We start from the raw sequence: 16979 nt of genomic DNA, 5'->3' as shown, positions 1-16979 counted from the left end.
TCTCTAGCTGGTATTTTCCATGGGTTGTTGGTGGTATCGTGGTGAAAATAGTTGCCTTCCAAACAATAGAAAAGCATTGCTAAAATTGAGCAGACACAGACCTGTCATCCGGCCCGCTTTTCTCCAATCAGCTTACAGACCCCTGGTGATGGTAATTGAAGCTGCCTGTGTGAAAGGGTCCTTAAAGAGACAATTCTTAATTTTGTCCCTGCTGCCCCCTGTGGTGGGGCAATATATTCAAGAATCAGCAGAAGAAAGCACAGATCAACAGAGTGAATAAAGCAAAAGCAGGGAGATACTTGCATTGCAAGTCTTCGAATCATCGTCTTCTAAAGAATAGGAGCTTTATACCCTGCTTCCCTACTGGAATTATGCCTTCACTGTTGGTCAGGAGATCACTCCACCCCAACAGTGCAGGCATAAATCGGTGTGCTCAGGAAGGCACCCAGCAGAGGGACATGGTCCATACAAAGGGTGCCAGAACTTTGTCGAAAGACGGGCTGTGGGTCCAGGACAGTAGAGCGTTCGGGGCATTAGGGTGGTAGGTCTGAACTGAAAAAGCAAAGCCTTGCACTTCAAAGTTAGCCTCTTCCATGTGGTCAAGGTAGGCCATATAGACATGATTGTAGTTGTGGCCGAGTGGGTAAGGCAATGGATTTGAACTCTATTGTGGGGTCTCTCTGCTCCAGCTTCATAATCCTGCCAACTACAGTCTGTTCTTGGATTGTCTAAATGGGGGTCTCCCTGCACAGGTTAAAATCTTGCCAACTATACGGTCTGTTCTTGGATTGTCCCATGAAGATATGACTCTCAGCAGTTATGGTTCCTGTACTGCAAGTGGCTTGTGTTATTGTCATGGACAACATATGCACTCTTGCTTCAGGTTAGGAATGCCCACAGTACAGAAGTGTCTTCTTTTCTCTAAAGAAGTGGCTTGGATTAGTTGCAAAGCATTTTTCAACCTAAAATGTACACAGAGCACACAGGTGTGGGAAGGTTGGAGCACATAGAGCAAGGATGAAGGAATATTAGCCATCTCCAGGTAGTAGAACTTCCAGTGGGATGGTTTTTCATCATATAAGCATTTCCTCAGGTTTCCAGACCAGAGTCTTTTCATGCCACAAGCCAAAAGTTTAGAACGTATGGTACTATGTTTTTCACAAATACTGAAAAGTTCTATTTTTATAAGCTGAATGTATAATGCCTTTCTGTGGGCATTTGTCCGTCTGTTCTTTAGTCATTCAAACACTATGGAAGACTTGCCCTCCACCACAAGACGTGTGCTTAGATCTTCACCTTATACTTAGTGTGACTTCAATGGAAGTTTTTCCTAGAGCTTCTTCAGCTTACAAACAACCTCTCTTAGGTACCACAGTAGGTAGTTGTGGCCGAGTGGTTAAGGCGATGGACTAGAAATCCATTGGGGTTTCCCCGCGCAGGTTCAAATCCTGCCGACTACGTTCTGCTTTGATCATTTTCAATCATGTGTTGTTTTTTTGAATTCTCCTGAGTCAATTGGCACAAAGCTCACTGCTACCTCAAGTCACAAATCTACTTAACCTTTTCCATGTCTCAAAGGTAAGCCAAACCCATGTGTAGTTGTGGCCGAGTGGTTAAGGCGATGGACTCGAAATCCATTAGGGTCTCCCTGCGCAGGTTCAAATCCTGCCAACTACGGCATGTTCTTGGACAGTTCTGCAAAGGTCTGACTTTATGAATTCAACAGGCGCATTCCTTACGCTTCAAATCTTCATTTGCAGCTTTCTCTCCAGCAAAGAAAACAAAGGCCAGCAGTGGCATAACCAAATCTCATTACACTAGTACTAAAGGCCAGCAGTGTATTGGATTTTCTGACACTGTACATATACAGCTATGAAACTGGAGAACCTAAGCAGAAGAAGGGCAGCACAATCTTTAAGGCAATAGCTAACATTTCCAGGCTACTTCTTAGGCGCAAATTTAAGATGTTCCCTTCAAAATAGAGCTTTGAATTTAGATCTACTTTATCGGTCTACATCAAACACGTTCTTGTTTATGTCTCTCTAGCTGGTATTTTCCATGGGTTGTTGGTGGTATCGTGGTGAAAATAGTTGCCTTCCAAACAATAGAAAAGCATTGCTAAAATTGAGCAGACACAGACCTGTCATCCGGCCCGCTTTTCTCCAATCAGCTTACAGACCCCTGGTGATGGTAATTGAAGCTGCCTGTGTGAAAGGGTCCTTAAAGAGACAATTCTTAATTATGTCCCTGCTGCCCCCTGTGGTGGGGCAATATATTCAAGAATCAGCAGAAGAAAGCACAGATCAACAGAGTGAATAAAGCAAAAGCAGGGAGTTACTTGCATTGCAAGTCTTCGAATCATCGTCTTCTAAAGAATAGGAGCTTTATACCCTGCTTCCCTACTGGAATTATGCCTTCACTGTTGGTCAGGAGATCACTCCACCCCAACAGTGCAGGCATAAATCGGTGTGCTCAGGAAGGCACCCAGCAGAGGGACATGGTCCATACAAAGGGTGCCAGAACTTTGTCGAAAGACGGGCTGTGGGTCCAGGACAGTAGAGCGTTCGGGGCATTAGGGTGGTAGGTCTGAACTGAAAAAGCAAAGCCTTGCACTTCAAAGTTAGCCTCTTCCATGTGGTCAAGGTAGGCCATATAGACATGATTGTAGTTGTGGCCGAGTGGGTAAGGCAATGGATTTGAACTCTATTGTGGGGTCTCTCTGCTCCAGCTTCATAATCCTGCCAACTACAGTCTGTTCTTGGATTGTCTAAATGGGGGTCTCCCTGCACAGGTTAAAATCTTGCCAACTATACGGTCTGTTCTTGGATTGTCCCATGAAGATATGACTCTCAGCAGTTATGGTTCCTGTACTGCAAGTGGCTTGTGTTATTGTCATGGACAACATATGCACTCTTGCTTCAGGTTAGGAATGCCCACAGTACAGAAGTGTCTTCTTTTCTCTAAAGAAGTGGCTTGGATTAGTTGCAAAGCATTTTTCAACCTAAAATGTACACAGAGCACACAGGTGTGGGAAGGTTGGAGCACATAGAGCAAGGATGAAGGAATATTAGCCATCTCCAGGTAGTAGAACTTCCAGTGGGATGGTTTTTCATCATATAAGCATTTCCTCAGGTTTCCAGACCAGAGTCTTTTCATGCCACAAGCCAAAAGTTTAGAACGTATGGTACTATGTTTTTCACAAATACTGAAAAGTTCTATTTTTATAAGCTGAATGTATAATGCCTTTCTGTGGGCATTTGTCCGTCTGTTCTTTAGTCATTCAAACACTATGGAAGACTTGCCCTCCACCACAAGACGTGTGCTTAGATCTTCACCTTATACTTAGTGTGACTTCAATGGAAGTTTTTCCTAGAGCTTCTTCAGCTTACCAACAACCTCTCTTAGGTACCACAGTAGGTAGTCGTGGCCGAGTGGTTAAGGCGATGGACTAGAAATCCATTGCGGTTTCCCCGCGCAGGTTCAAATCCTGCCGACTACGTTCTGCTTTGATCATTTTCAATCATGTGTTGTTTTTTTGAATTCTCCTGAGTCAATTGGCACAAAGCTCACTGCTACCTCAAGTCACAAATCTACTTAACCTTTTCCATGTCTCAAAGGTAAGCCTAACCCATGTGTAGTTGTGGCCGAGTGGTTAAGGCGATGGACTCGAAATCCATTAGGGTCTCCCTGCGCAGGTTCAAATCCTGCCAACTACGGCATGTTCTTGGACAGTTCTGCAAAGGTCTGACTTTATGAATTCAACAGGCGCATTCCTTACGCTTCAAATCTTCATTTGCAGCTTTCTCTCCAGCAAAGAAAACAAAGGCCAGCAGTGGCATAACCAAATCTCATTACACTAGTACTAAAGGCCAGCAGTGTATTGGATTTTCTGACACTGTACATATACAGCTATGAAACTGGAGAACCTAAGCAGAAGAAGGGCAGCACAATCTTTAAGGCAATAGCTAACATTTCCAGGCTACTTCTTAGGCGCAAATTTAAGATGTTCCCTTCAAAATAGAGCTTTGAATTTAGATCTACTTTATCGGTCTACATCAAACACGTTCTTGTTTATGTCTCTCTAGCTGGTATTTTCCATGGGTTGTTGGTGGTATTGTGGTGAAAATAGTTGCCTTCCAAACAATAGAAAAGCATTGCTAAAATTGAGCAGACACAGACCTGTCATCCGGCCCGCTTTTCTCCAATCAGCTTACAGACCCCTGGTGATGGTAATTGAAGCTGCCTGTGTGAAAGGGTCCTTAAAGAGACAATTCTTAATTATGTCCCTGCTGCCCCCTGTGGTGGGGCAATATATTCAAGAATCAGCAGAAGAAAGCACAGATCAACAGAGTGAATAAAGCAAAAGCAGGGAGATACTTGCATTGCAAGTCTTCGAATCATCGTCTTCTAAAGAATAGGAGCTTTATACCCTGCTTCCCTACTGGAATTATGCCTTCACTGTTGGTCAGGAGATCACTCCACCCCAACAGTGCAGGCATAAATCGGTGTGCTCAGGAAGGCACCCAGCAGAGGGACATGGTCCATACAAAGGGTGCCAGAACTTTGTCGAAAGACGGGCTGTGGGTCCAGGACAGTAGAGCGTTCGGGGCATTAGGGTGGTAGGTCTGAACTGAAAAAGCAAAGCCTTGCACTTCAAAGTTAGCCTCTTCCATGTGGTCAAGGTAGGCCATATAGACATGATTGTAGTTGTGGCCGAGTGGGCAAGGCAATGGATTTGAACTCTATTGTGGGGTCTCTCTGCTCCAGCTTCATAATCCTGCCAACTACAGTCTGTTCTTGGATTGTCTAAATGGGGGTCTCCCTGCACAGGTTAAAATCTTGCCAACTATACGGTCTGTTCTTGGATTGTCCCATGAAGATATGACTCTCAGCAGTTATGGTTCCTGTACTGCAAGTGGCTTGTGTTATTGTCATGGACAACATATGCACTCTTGCTTCAGGTTAGGAATGCCCACAGTACAGAAGTGTCTTCTTTTCTCTAAAGAAGTGGCTTGGATTAGTTGCAAAGCATTTTTCAACCTAAAATGTACACAGAGCACACAGGTGTGGGAAGGTTGGAGCACATAGAGCAAGGATGAAGGAATATTAGCCATCTCCAGGTAGTAGAACTTCCAGTGGGATGGTTTTTCATCATATAAGCATTTCCTCAGGTTTCCAGACCAGAGTCTTTTCATGCCACAAGCCAAAAGTTTAGAACGTATGGTACTATGTTTTTCACAAATACTGAAAAGTTCTATTTTTATAAGCTGAATGTATAATGCCTTTCTGTGGGCATTTGTCCGTCTGTTCTTTAGTCATTCAAACACTATGGAAGACTTGCCCTCCACCACAAGACGTGTGCTTAGATCTTCACCTTATACTTAGTGTGACTTCAATGGAAGTTTTTCCTAGAGCTTCTTCAGCTTACAAACAACCTCTCTTAGGTACCACAGTAGGTAGTCGTGGCCGAGTGGTTAAGGCGATGGACTAGAAATCCATTGGGGTTTCCCCGCGCAGGTTCAAATCCTGCCGACTACGTTCTGCTTTGATCATTTTCAATCATGTGTTGTTTTTTTGAATTCTCCTGAGTCAATTGGCACAAAGCTCACTGCTACCTCAAGTCACAAATCTACTTAACCTTTTCCATGTCTCAAAGGTAAGCCAAACCCATGTGTAGTTGTGGCCGAGTGGTTAAGGCGATGGACTCGAAATCCATTAGGATCTCCCTGCGCAGGTTCAAATCCTGCCAACTACGGCATGTTCTTGGACAGTTCTGCAAAGGTCTGACTTTATGAATTCAACAGGCGCATTCCTTACGCTTCAAATCTTCATTTGCAGCTTTCTCTCCAGCAAAGAAAACAAAGGCCAGCAGTGGCATAACCAAATCTCATTACACTAGTACTAAAGGCCAGCAGTGTATTGGATTTTCTGACACTGTACATATACAGCTATGAAACTGGAGAACCTAAGCAGAAGAAGGGCAGCACAATCTTTAAGGCAATAGCTAACATTTCCAGGCTACTTCTTAGGCGCAAATTTAAGATGTTCCCTTCAAAATAGAGCTTTGAATTTAGATCTACTTTATCGGTCTACATCAAACACGTTCTTGTTTATGTCTCTCTAGCTGGTATTTTCCATGGGTTGTTGGTGGTATCGTGGTGAAAATAGTTGCCTTCCAAACAATAGAAAAGCATTGCTAAAATTGAGCAGACACAGACCTGTCATCCGGCCCGCTTTTCTCCAATCAGCTTACAGACCCCTGGTGATGGTAATTGAAGCTGCCTGTGTGAAAGGGTCCTTAAAGAGACAATTCTTAATTATGTCCCTGCTGCCCCCTGTGGTGGGGCAATATATTCAAGAATCAGCAGAAGAAAGCACAGATCAACAGAGTGAATAAAGCAAAAGCAGGGAGATACTTGCATTGCAAGTCTTCGAATCATCGTCTTCTAAAGAATAGGAGCTTTATACCCTGCTTCCCTACTGGAATTATGCCTTCACTGTTGGTCAGGAGATCACTCCACCCCAACAGTGCAGGCATAAATCGGTGTGCTCAGGAAGGCACCCAGCAGAGGGACATGGTCCATACAAAGGGTGCCAGAACTTTGTCGAAAGACGGGCTGTGGGTCCAGGACAGTAGAGCGTTCGGGGCATTAGGGTGGTAGGTCTGAACTGAAAAAGCAAAGCCTTGCACTTCAAAGTTAGCCTCTTCCATGTGGTCAAGGTAGGCCATATAGACATGATTGTAGTTGTGGCCGAGTGGGTAAGGCAATGGATTTGAACTCTATTGTGGGGTCTCTCTGCTCCAGCTTCATAATCCTGCCAACTACAGTCTGTTCTTGGATTGTCTAAATGGGGGTCTCCCTGCACAGGTTAAAATCTTGCCAACTATACGGTCTGTTCTTGGATTGTCCCATGAAGATATGACTCTCAGCAGTTATGGTTCCTGTACTGCAAGTGGCTTGTGTTATTGTCATGGACAACATATGCACTCTTGCTTCAGGTTAGGAATGCCCACAGTACAGAAGTGTCTTCTTTTCTCTAAAGAAGTGGCTTGGATTAGTTGCAAAGCATTTTTCAACCTAAAATGTACACAGAGCACACAGGTGTGGGAAGGTTGGAGCACATAGAGCAAGGATGAAGGAATATTAGCCATCTCCAGGTAGTAGAACTTCCAGTGGGATGGTTTTTCATCATATAAGCATTTCCTCAGGTTTCCAGACCAGAGTCTTTTCATGCCACAAGCCAAAAGTTTAGAACGTATGGTACTATGTTTTTCACAAATACTGAAAAGTTCTATTTTTATAAGCTGAATGTATAATGCCTTTCTGTGGGCATTTGTCCGTCTGTTCTTTAGTCATTCAAACACTATGGAAGACTTGCCCTCCACCACAAGACGTGTGCTTAGATCTTCACCTTATACTTAGTGTGACTTCAATGGAAGTTTTTCCTAGAGCTTCTTCAGCTTACCAACACCCTCTCTTAGGTACCACAGTAGGAAGTCGTGGCCGAGTGGTTAAGGCGATGGACTAGAAATCCATTGGGGTTTCCCCGCGCAGGTTCAAATCCTGCCGACTACGTTCTGCTTTGATCATTTTCAATCATGTGTTGTTTTTTTGAATTCTCCTGAGTCAATTGGCACAAAGCTCACTGCTACCTCAAGTCACAAATCTACTTAACCTTTTCCATGTCTCAAAGGTAAGCCTAACCCATGTGTAGTTGTGGCCGAGTGGTTAAGGCGATGGACTCGAAATCCATTAGGGTCTCCCTGCGCAGGTTCAAATCCTGCCAACTATGGCATGTTCTTGGACAGTTCTGCAAAGGTCTGACTTTATGAATTCAACAGGCGCATTCCTTACGCTTCAAATCTTCATTTGCAGCTTTCTCTCCAGCAAAGAAAACAAAGGCCAGCAGTGGCATAACCAAATCTCATTACACTAGTACTAAAGGCCAGCAGTGTATTGGATTTTCTGACACTGTACATATACAGCTATGAAACTGGAGAACCTAAGCAGAAGAAGGGCAGCACAATCTTTAAGGCAATAGCTAACATTTCCAGGCTACTTCTTAGGCGCAAATTTAAGATGTTCCCTACAAAATAGAGCTTTGAATTTAGATCTACTTTATCGGTCTACATCAAACACGTTCTTGTTTATGTCTCTCTAGCTGGTATTTTCCATGGGTTGTTGGTGGTATCGTGGTGAAAATAGTTGCCTTCCAAACAATAGAAAAGCATTGCTAAAATTGAGCAGACACAGACCTGTCATCCGGCCCGCTTTTCTCCAATCAGCTTACAGACCCCTGGTGATGGTAATTGAAGCTGCCTGTGTGAAAGGGTCCTTAAAGAGACAATTCTTAATTATGTCCCTGCTGCCCCCTGTGGTGGGGCAATATATTCAAGAATCAGCAGAAGAAAGCACAGATCAACAGAGTGAATAAAGCAAAAGCAGGGAGATACTTGCATTGCAAGTCTTCGAATCATCGTCTTCTAAAGAATAGGAGCTTTATACCCTGCTTCCCTACTGGAATTATGCCTTCACTGTTGGTCAGGAGATCACTCCACCCCAACAGTGCAGGCATAAATCGGTGTGCTCAGGAAGGCACCCAGCAGAGGGACATGGTCCATACAAAGGGTGCCAGAACTTTGTCGAAAGACGGGCTGTGGGTCCAGGACAGTAGAGCGTTCGGGGCATTAGGGTGGTAGGTCTGAACTGAAAAAGCAAAGCCTTGCACTTCAAAGTTAGCCTCTTCCATGTGGTCAAGGTAGGCCATATAGACATGATTGTAGTTGTGGCCGAGTGGGTAAGGCAATGGATTTGAACTCTATTGTGGGGTCTCTCTGCTCCAGCTTCATAATCCTGCCAACTACAGTCTGTTCTTGGATTGTCTAAATGGGGGTCTCCCTGCACAGGTTAAAATCTTGCCAACTATACGGTCTGTTCTTGGATTGTCCCATGAAGATATGACTCTCAGCAGTTATGGTTCCTGTACTGCAAGTGGCTTGTGTTATTGTCATGGACAACATATGCACTCTTGCTTCAGGTTAGGAATGCCCACAGTACAGAAGTGTCTTCTTTTCTCTAAAGAAGTGGCTTGGATTAGTTGCAAATAGTGATGGACGAACTTCCGACGGGACGTTTCGCGAAAGCGAAATGCGAACGGACCCAAACGTTCGCGAAACCGAACGTTCGCCGCGGGCCCCATTGACTTCAATGGGAGGCGAACTTTGCAAACCTTCATGTCGAATTTGCGGCCACGTGGTAATTATTAGGGGGTAAAACGTAGTCCCACCATCTGGACAATGACATAATACATGTATGAGGTGAATTTGGGATCGATAACTACAAGCATTTTTATTTTATTTGGGAAATTGTTCTAACAATTCAGGACTATGGAGCTAATGAAGGCAATGGAGGAGAGGGAAGGTCAGGGACCAGGGTAGGCAAAGAAGAGGGTGCAGGAGATGATCACCAGCAGCGTGACATACCGGAATGACACATGCACCGTGATAGAGGCATCTGACAGCAGCACCGTAATACAGAGCACTGACAGCAGCACCGTGACATACAGCGCTGACAGCAGCACCGTGACATACAGCGCTGACAGCAGCACCGTGACATACAGCGCTGACAGCAGCACCGTGACATACAGCGCTGACAGCAGCACCGTGACATACAGCGCTGACAGCAGCACCGTGACATACAGCGCTGACAGCAGCACCGTGACATACAGCGCTGACAGCAGCACCGTAAGCAGCCCCAGGAGGAAGTCAGCACAGCACAGGGATGGTGTGATCCCCTCATAATAAGAACCCCCAGGAGGAAGTCAGCACAGCACAGGGATAGTGTGATCCCTTCATAATAAGAACCCCCAGGAGGAAGTCAGCACAGCACAGGGATATCATAAGCAGCCCCAGTAGAAATATGACACCGCTCAACCTCTTCAAAGAGGAGGGTAGGGGCATATAGTACGGTGTGCTTTTTTGGGTCAAGGAAGTGAGCAGACTGTACGTCAGTCCCTATACCGCTGAAGGACTGCTGCAGTATAGGGCAGCGGTCAGCAGTGGTGCACGTCAACCCTATCTATTGTGGACCTATAGCGGTCCTTACAGAACAGCAGACTGTACCGCACTCAAGCCTATGTACCGTAGCACCCTATACCAAGTTACCAGTCCTTATAAGAACTTTTGTGGACCAAGCAGGTTGTGTATTAGTGTTTAGCAGACTGTACGTCAGTCCCTATACCGCTGAAGGACTGCTGCAGTATAGGGCAGCGGTCAGCAGTGGTGCACGTCAACCCTATCTATTGTGGACCTATAGCGGTCCTTACAGAACAGCAGACTGTACCGCACTCAAGCCTATGTACCGTAGCACCCTATACCAAGTTACCAGTCCTTATAAGAACTTTTGTGGACCAAGCAGGTTGTGTATTAGTGTTTAGCAGACTGTACGTCAGTCCCTATACCGCTGAAGGACTGCTGCAGTATAGGGCAGCGGTCAGCAGTGGTGCACGTCAACCCTATCTATTGTGGACCGATAGCGGTCCTTACAGAACAGCAGACTGTACCGCACTCAAGCCTATGTACCGTAGCACCCTATACCAAGTTACCAGTCCTTATAAGAACTTTTGTGGACCAAGCAGGTTGTGTATTAGTGTTTAGCAGACTGTACGTCAGTCCCTATACTGCTGAAGGACTGCTGCAGTATAGGGCAGCGGTCAGCAGTGGTGCACGTCAACCCTATCTATTGTGGACCGATAGCGGTCCTTACAGAACAGCAGACTGTACCGCACTCAAGCCTATGTACCGTAGCACCCTATACCAAGTTACCAGTCCTTATAAGAACTTTTGTGGACCAAGCAGGTTGTGTATTAGTGTTTAGCAGACTGTACGTCAGTCCCTATACCGCTGAAGGACTGCTGCAGTATAGGGCAGCGGTCAGCAGTGGTGCACGTCAACCCTATCTATTGTGGACCGATAGCGGTCCTTACAGAACAGCAGACTGTACCGCACTCAAGCCTATGTACCGTAGCACCCTATACCAAGTTACCAGTCCTTATAAGAACTTTTGTGGAACAAGCAGGTTGTGTGTTAGTGATTAGCAGACTGTACGTCAGTCCCTATACCGCTGAAGGACTGCTGCAGTATAGGGCAGCGGTCAGCAGTGGTGCACGTCAACCCTATCTATTGTGGACCGATAGCGGTCCTTACAGAACAGCAGACTGTACCGCACTCAAGCCTATGTACCGTAGCACCCTATACCAAGTTACCAGTCCTTATAAGAACTTTTGTGGAACAAGCAGGTTGTGTGTTAGTGATTAGCAGACTGTACGTCAGTCCCTATACCGCTGAAGGACTGCTGCAGTATAGGGCAGCGGTCAGCAGTGGTGCACGTCAACCCTATCTATTGTGGACCGATAGCGGTCCTTACAGAACAGCAGACTGTACCGCACTCAAGCCTATGTACCGTAGCACCCTATACCAAGTTACCAGTCCTTATAAGAACTTTTGTGGAACAAGTGAGTTGTGAATGTTTAGCAGACTGCAGCAGAAGGGCAGCAGTCAAGTATAATATCCTTTCTATATTTGGAAGAAAGAATATTATACATGTACAAGCCTATTACTGTACCACTGATACCAGTCCTGAAAAGAACCTTTGTGGAACTAATAATAACAGCAAGTCTTTAAAATTACCCTCACTGCCTGACAACACTGCTTCCTTCCTGTCCCTATACAAATTGGCAAAAAAAGAGAACGATTAGTGGTTACTGGAACAGCTCTTTTGTGGACCTTGATAGTAACAGCTAATGATGATGATGATGATGATGATGATGAAAGACTAATCTGGCTGTCCCTGTAGCATACACCGTCCTTTCCCTTTCTCTAAACTAACAAAAGACACTCAGGCTGCTGCAAGAATCAGCAGCACAGCAAACCTATCAACACCTAACACCTATACCAGTCCTGAAAAGAACTTTTGTGTACCAAATAGCTAGTGGTTTATCTCTCCCTACTCCACACAGGAACCTGTCCCTATCGTAACAGAAGAAAGAATGTAAAATGGCCACCGGATCGGGTGTATTTATAGGTTAGGGGGAATGTCCAAGTGTCCATGTGCTGTCATGTCTCAATTGGCTGTCCTGTATCACATGATAAACGTGTCACCAAAGGTTAAAGTTCTTGTATACATTAAACACGTAAGTCCGCCGCGGCGAACGACGGAAAAAGGCGTTCGAACGTGCAGACCGCGAATGTCGGAAATTCGCCGCGAAACGACCGCCGGGCGAAACGTTCGTCCATCACTAGTTGCAAAGCATTTTTCAACCTAAAATGTACACAGAGCACACAGGTGTGGGAAGGTTGGAGCACATAGAGCAAGGATGAAGGAATATTAGCCATCTCCAGGTAGTAGAACTTCCAGTGGGATGGTTTTTCATCATATAAGCATTTCCTCAGGTTTCCAGACCAGAGTCTTTTCATGCCACAAGCCAAAAGTTTAGAACGTATGGTACTATGTTTTTCACAAATACTGAAAAGTTCTATTTTTATAAGCTGAATGTATAATGCCTTTCTGTGGGCATTTGTCCGTCTGTTCTTTAGTCATTCAAACACTATGGAAGACTTGCCCTCCACCACAAGACGTGTGCTTAGATCTTCACCTTATACTTAGTGTGACTTCAATGGAAGTTTTTCCTAGAGCTTCTTCAGCTTACAAACAACCTCTCTTAGGTGCCACAGTAGGTAGTCGTGGCCGAGTGGTTAAGGCGATGGACTAGAAATCCATTGGGGTTTCCCCGCGCAGGTTCAAATCCTGCCGACTACGTTCTGCTTTGATCATTTTCAATCATGTGTTGTTTTTTTGAATTCTCCTGAGTCAATTGGCACAAAGCTCACTGCTACCTCAAGTCACAAATCTACTTAACCTTTTCCATGTCTCAAAGGGAAGCCTAACCCATGTGTAGTTGTGGCCGAGTGGTTAAGGCGATGGACTCGAAATCCATTAGGGTCTCCCTGCGCAGGTTCAAATCCTGCCAACTACGGCATGTTCTTGGACAGTTGTGCAAAGGTCTGACTTTATGAATTCAACAGGCGCATTCCTTACGCTTCAAATCTTCATTTGCAGCTTTCTCTCCAGCAAAGAAAACAAAGGCCAGCAGTGGCATAACCAAATCTCATTACACTAGTACTAAAGGCCAGCAGTGTATTGGATTTTCTGACACTGTACATATACAGCTATGAAACTGGAGAACCTAAGCAGAAGAAGGGCAGCACAATCTTTAAGGCAATAGCTAACATTTCCAGGCTACTTCTTAGGCGCAAATTTAAGATGTTCCCTACAAAATAGAGCTTTGAATTTAGATCTACTTTATCGGTCTACATCAAACACGTTCTTGTTTATGTCTCTCTAGCTGGTATTTTCCATGGGTTGTTGGTGGTATCGTGGTGAAAATAGTTGCCTTCCAAACAATAGAAAAGCATTGCTAAAATTGAGCAGACACAGACCTGTCATCCGGCCCGCTTTTCTCCAATCAGCTTACAGACCCCTGGTGATGGTAATTGAAGCTGCCTGTGTGAAAGGGTCCTTAAAGAGACAATTCTTAATTATGTCCCTGCTGCCCCCTGTGGTGGGGCAATATATTCAAGAATCAGCAGAAGAAAGCACAGATCAACAGAGTGAATAAAGCAAAAGCAGGGAGTTACTTGCATTGCAAGTCTTCGAATCATCGTCTTCTAAAGAATAGGAGCTTTATACCCTGCTTCCCTACTGGAATTATGCCTTCACTGTTGGTCAGGAGATCACTCCACCCCAACAGTGCAGGCATAAATCGGTGTGCTCAGGAAGGCACCCAGCAGAGGGACATGGTCCATACAAAGGGTGCCAGAACTTTGTCGAAAGACGGGCTGTGGGTCCAGGACAGTAGAGCGTTCGGGGCATTAGGGTGGTAGGTCTGAACTGAAAAAGCAAAGCCTTGCACTTCAAAGTTAGCCTCTTCCATGTGGTCAAGGTAGGCCATATAGACATGATTGTAGTTGTGGCCGAGTGGGTAAGGCAATGGATTTGAACTCTATTGTGGGGTCTCTCTGCTCCAGCTTCATAATCCTGCCAACTACAGTCTGTTCTTGGATTGTCTAAATGGGGGTCTCCCTGCACAGGTTAAAATCTTGCCAACTATACGGTCTGTTCTTGGATTGTCCCATGAAGATATGACTCTCAGCAGTTATGGTTCCTGTACTGCAAGTGGCTTGTGTTATTGTCATGGACAACATATGCACTCTTGCTTCAGGTTAGGAATGCCCACAGTACAGAAGTGTCTTCTTTTCTCTAAAGAAGTGGCTTGGATTAGTTGCAAAGCATTTTTCAACCTAAAATGTACACAGAGCACACAGGTGTGGGAAGGTTGGAGCACATAGAGCAAGGATGAAGGAATATTAGCCATCTCCAGGTAGTAGAACTTCCAGTGGGATGGTTTTTCATCATATAAGCATTTCCTCAGGTTTCCAGACCAGAGTCTTTTCATGCCACAAGCCAAAAGTTTAGAACGTATGGTACTATGTTTTTCACAAATACTGAAAAGTTCTATTTTTATAAGCTGAATGTATAATGCCTTTCTGTGGGCATTTGTCCGTCTGTTCTTTAGTCATTCAAACACTATGGAAGACTTGCCCTCCACCACAAGACGTGTGCTTAGATCTTCACCTTATACTTAGTGTGACTTCAATGGAAGTTTTTCCTAGAGCTTCTTCAGCTTACCAACAACCTCTCTTAGGTACCACAGTAGGTAGTCGTGGCCGAGTGGTTAAGGCGATGGACTAGAAATCCATTGCGGTTTCCCCGCGCAGGTTCAAATCCTGCCGACTACGTTCTGCTTTGATCATTTTCAATCATGTGTTGTTTTTTTGAATTCTCCTGAGTCAATTGGCACAAAGCTCACTGCTACCTCAAGTCACAAATCTACTTAACCTTTTCCATGTCTCAAAGGTAAGCCTAACCCATGTGTAGTTGTGGCCGAGTGGTTAAGGCGATGGACTCGAAATCCATTAGGGTCTCCCTGCGCAGGTTCAAATCCTGCCAACTACGGCATGTTCTTGGACAGTTCTGCAAAGGTCTGACTTTATGAATTCAACAGGCGCATTCCTTACGCTTCAAATCTTCATTTGCAGCTTTCTCTCCAGCAAAGAAAACAAAGGCCAGCAGTGGCATAACCAAATCTCATTACACTAGTACTAAAGGCCAGCAGTGTATTGGATTTTCTGACACTGTACATATACAGCTATGAAACTGGAGAACCTAAGCAGAAGAAGGGCAGCACAATCTTTAAGGCAATAGCTAACATTTCCAGGCTACTTCTTAGGCGCAAATTTAAGATGTTCCCTTCAAAATAGAGCTTTGAATTTAGATCTACTTTATCGGTCTACATCAAACACGTTCTTGTTTATGTCTCTCTAGCTGGTATTTTCCATGGGTTGTTGGTGGTATTGTGGTGAAAATAGTTGCCTTCCAAACAATAGAAAAGCATTGCTAAAATTGAGCAGACACAGACCTGTCATCCGGCCCGCTTTTCTCCAATCAGCTTACAGACCCCTGGTGATGGTAATTGAAGCTGCCTGTGTGAAAGGGTCCTTAAAGAGACAATTCTTAATTATGTCCCTGCTGCCCCCTGTGGTGGGGCAATATATTCAAGAATCAGCAGAAGAAAGCACAGATCAACAGAGTGAATAAAGCAAAAGCAGGGAGATACTTGCATTGCAAGTCTTCGAATCATCGTCTTCTAAAGAATAGGAGCTTTATACCCTGCTTCCCTACTGGAATTATGCCTTCACTGTTGGTCAGGAGATCACTCCACCCCAACAGTGCAGGCATAAATCGGTGTGCTCAGGAAGGCACCCAGCAGAGGGACATGGTCCATACAAAGGGTGCCAGAACTTTGTCGAAAGACGGGCTGTGGGTCCAGGACAGTAGAGCGTTCGGGGCATTAGGGTGGTAGGTCTGAACTGAAAAAGCAAAGCCTTGCACTTCAAAGTTAGCCTCTTCCATGTGGTCAAGGTAGGCCATATAGACATGATTGTAGTTGTGGCCGAGTGGGCAAGGCAATGGATTTGAACTCTATTGTGGGGTCTCTCTGCTCCAGCTTCATAATCCTGCCAACTACAGTCTGTTCTTGGATTGTCTAAATGGGGGTCTCCCTGCACAGGTTAAAATCTTGCCAACTATACGGTCTGTTCTTGGATTGTCCCATGAAGATATGACTCTCAGCAGTTATGGTTCCTGTACTGCAAGTGGCTTGTGTTATTGTCATGGACAACATATGCACTCTTGCTTCAGGTTAGGAATGCCCACAGTACAGAAGTGTCTTCTTTTCTCTAAAGAAGTGGCTTGGATTAGTTGCAAAGCATTTTTCAACCTAAAATGTACACAGAGCACACAGGTGTGGGAAGGTTGGAGCACATAGAGCAAGGATGAAGGAATATTAGCCATCTCCAGGTAGTAGAACTTCCAGTGGGATGGTTTTTCATCATATAAGCATTTCCTCAGGTTTCCAGACCAGAGTCTTTTCATGCCACAAGCCAAAAGTTTAGAACGTATGGTACTATGTTTTTCACAAATACTGAAAAGTTCTATTTTTATAAGCTGAATGTATAATGCCTTTCTGTGGGCATTTGTCCGTCTGTTCTTTAGTCATTCAAACACTATGGAAGACTTGCCCTCCACCACAAGACGTGTGCTTAGATCTTCACCTTATACTTAGTGTGACTTCAATGGAAGTTTTTCCTAGAGCTTCTTCAGCTTACAAACAACCTCTCTTAGGTACCACAGTAGGTAGTCGTGGCCGAGTGGTTAAGGCGATGGACTAGAAATCCATTGGGGTTTCCCCGCGCAGGTTCAAATCCTGCCGACTACGTTCTGCTTTGATCATTTTCAATCATGTGTTGTTTTTTTGAATTCTCCTGAGTCAATTGGCACAAAGCTCACTGCTACCTCAAG

General features: G+C 44.8%; 9 non-coding genes across 9 annotated transcripts; all 9 read left to right on the top strand.

Moving 5' to 3' along the window:
* The first annotated feature begins 1595 nt into the window (after positions 1 to 1595).
* TRNAS-CGA (transfer RNA serine (anticodon CGA)) lies at positions 1596 to 1677 on the top strand. The gene has a single exon. It is a non-coding gene; the product is annotated as a tRNA-Ser (tRNA).
* Positions 1678 to 3634: 1957 nt separating this feature from the next.
* On the top strand, positions 3635 to 3716 carry TRNAS-CGA (transfer RNA serine (anticodon CGA)). The gene has a single exon. It is a non-coding gene; the product is annotated as a tRNA-Ser (tRNA).
* Positions 3717 to 5456: 1740 nt separating this feature from the next.
* TRNAS-AGA (transfer RNA serine (anticodon AGA)) lies at positions 5457 to 5538 on the top strand. The gene has a single exon. It is a non-coding gene; the product is annotated as a tRNA-Ser (tRNA).
* A 135-nt stretch (positions 5539 to 5673) lies between these two features.
* Positions 5674 to 5755, top strand: TRNAS-CGA (transfer RNA serine (anticodon CGA)). The gene has a single exon. It is a non-coding gene; the product is annotated as a tRNA-Ser (tRNA).
* A 1957-nt stretch (positions 5756 to 7712) lies between these two features.
* Positions 7713 to 7794, top strand: TRNAS-CGA (transfer RNA serine (anticodon CGA)). Its single transcript has one exon. It is a non-coding gene; the product is annotated as a tRNA-Ser (tRNA).
* Positions 7795 to 12736: 4942 nt separating this feature from the next.
* On the top strand, positions 12737 to 12818 carry TRNAS-AGA (transfer RNA serine (anticodon AGA)). Its single transcript has one exon. It is a non-coding gene; the product is annotated as a tRNA-Ser (tRNA).
* Positions 12819 to 12953: 135 nt separating this feature from the next.
* On the top strand, positions 12954 to 13035 carry TRNAS-CGA (transfer RNA serine (anticodon CGA)). Its single transcript has one exon. It is a non-coding gene; the product is annotated as a tRNA-Ser (tRNA).
* A 1957-nt stretch (positions 13036 to 14992) lies between these two features.
* Positions 14993 to 15074, top strand: TRNAS-CGA (transfer RNA serine (anticodon CGA)). The gene has a single exon. It is a non-coding gene; the product is annotated as a tRNA-Ser (tRNA).
* Positions 15075 to 16814: 1740 nt separating this feature from the next.
* TRNAS-AGA (transfer RNA serine (anticodon AGA)) lies at positions 16815 to 16896 on the top strand. Its single transcript has one exon. It is a non-coding gene; the product is annotated as a tRNA-Ser (tRNA).
* Positions 16897 to 16979: the final 83 nt, after the last annotated feature.

The sequence above is a fragment of the Lithobates pipiens genome, unplaced genomic scaffold (assembly GCF_037356315.1).
Source record: "Lithobates pipiens isolate NorthernLeopardFrog02 unplaced genomic scaffold, aLitPip1_a1.2 Scaffold_18, whole genome shotgun sequence".
In the NCBI taxonomy this organism is placed as follows: Eukaryota; Metazoa; Chordata; class Amphibia; order Anura; family Ranidae; genus Lithobates; species Lithobates pipiens.
This window is presented reverse-complemented; position numbering and strand designations above follow the sequence as displayed.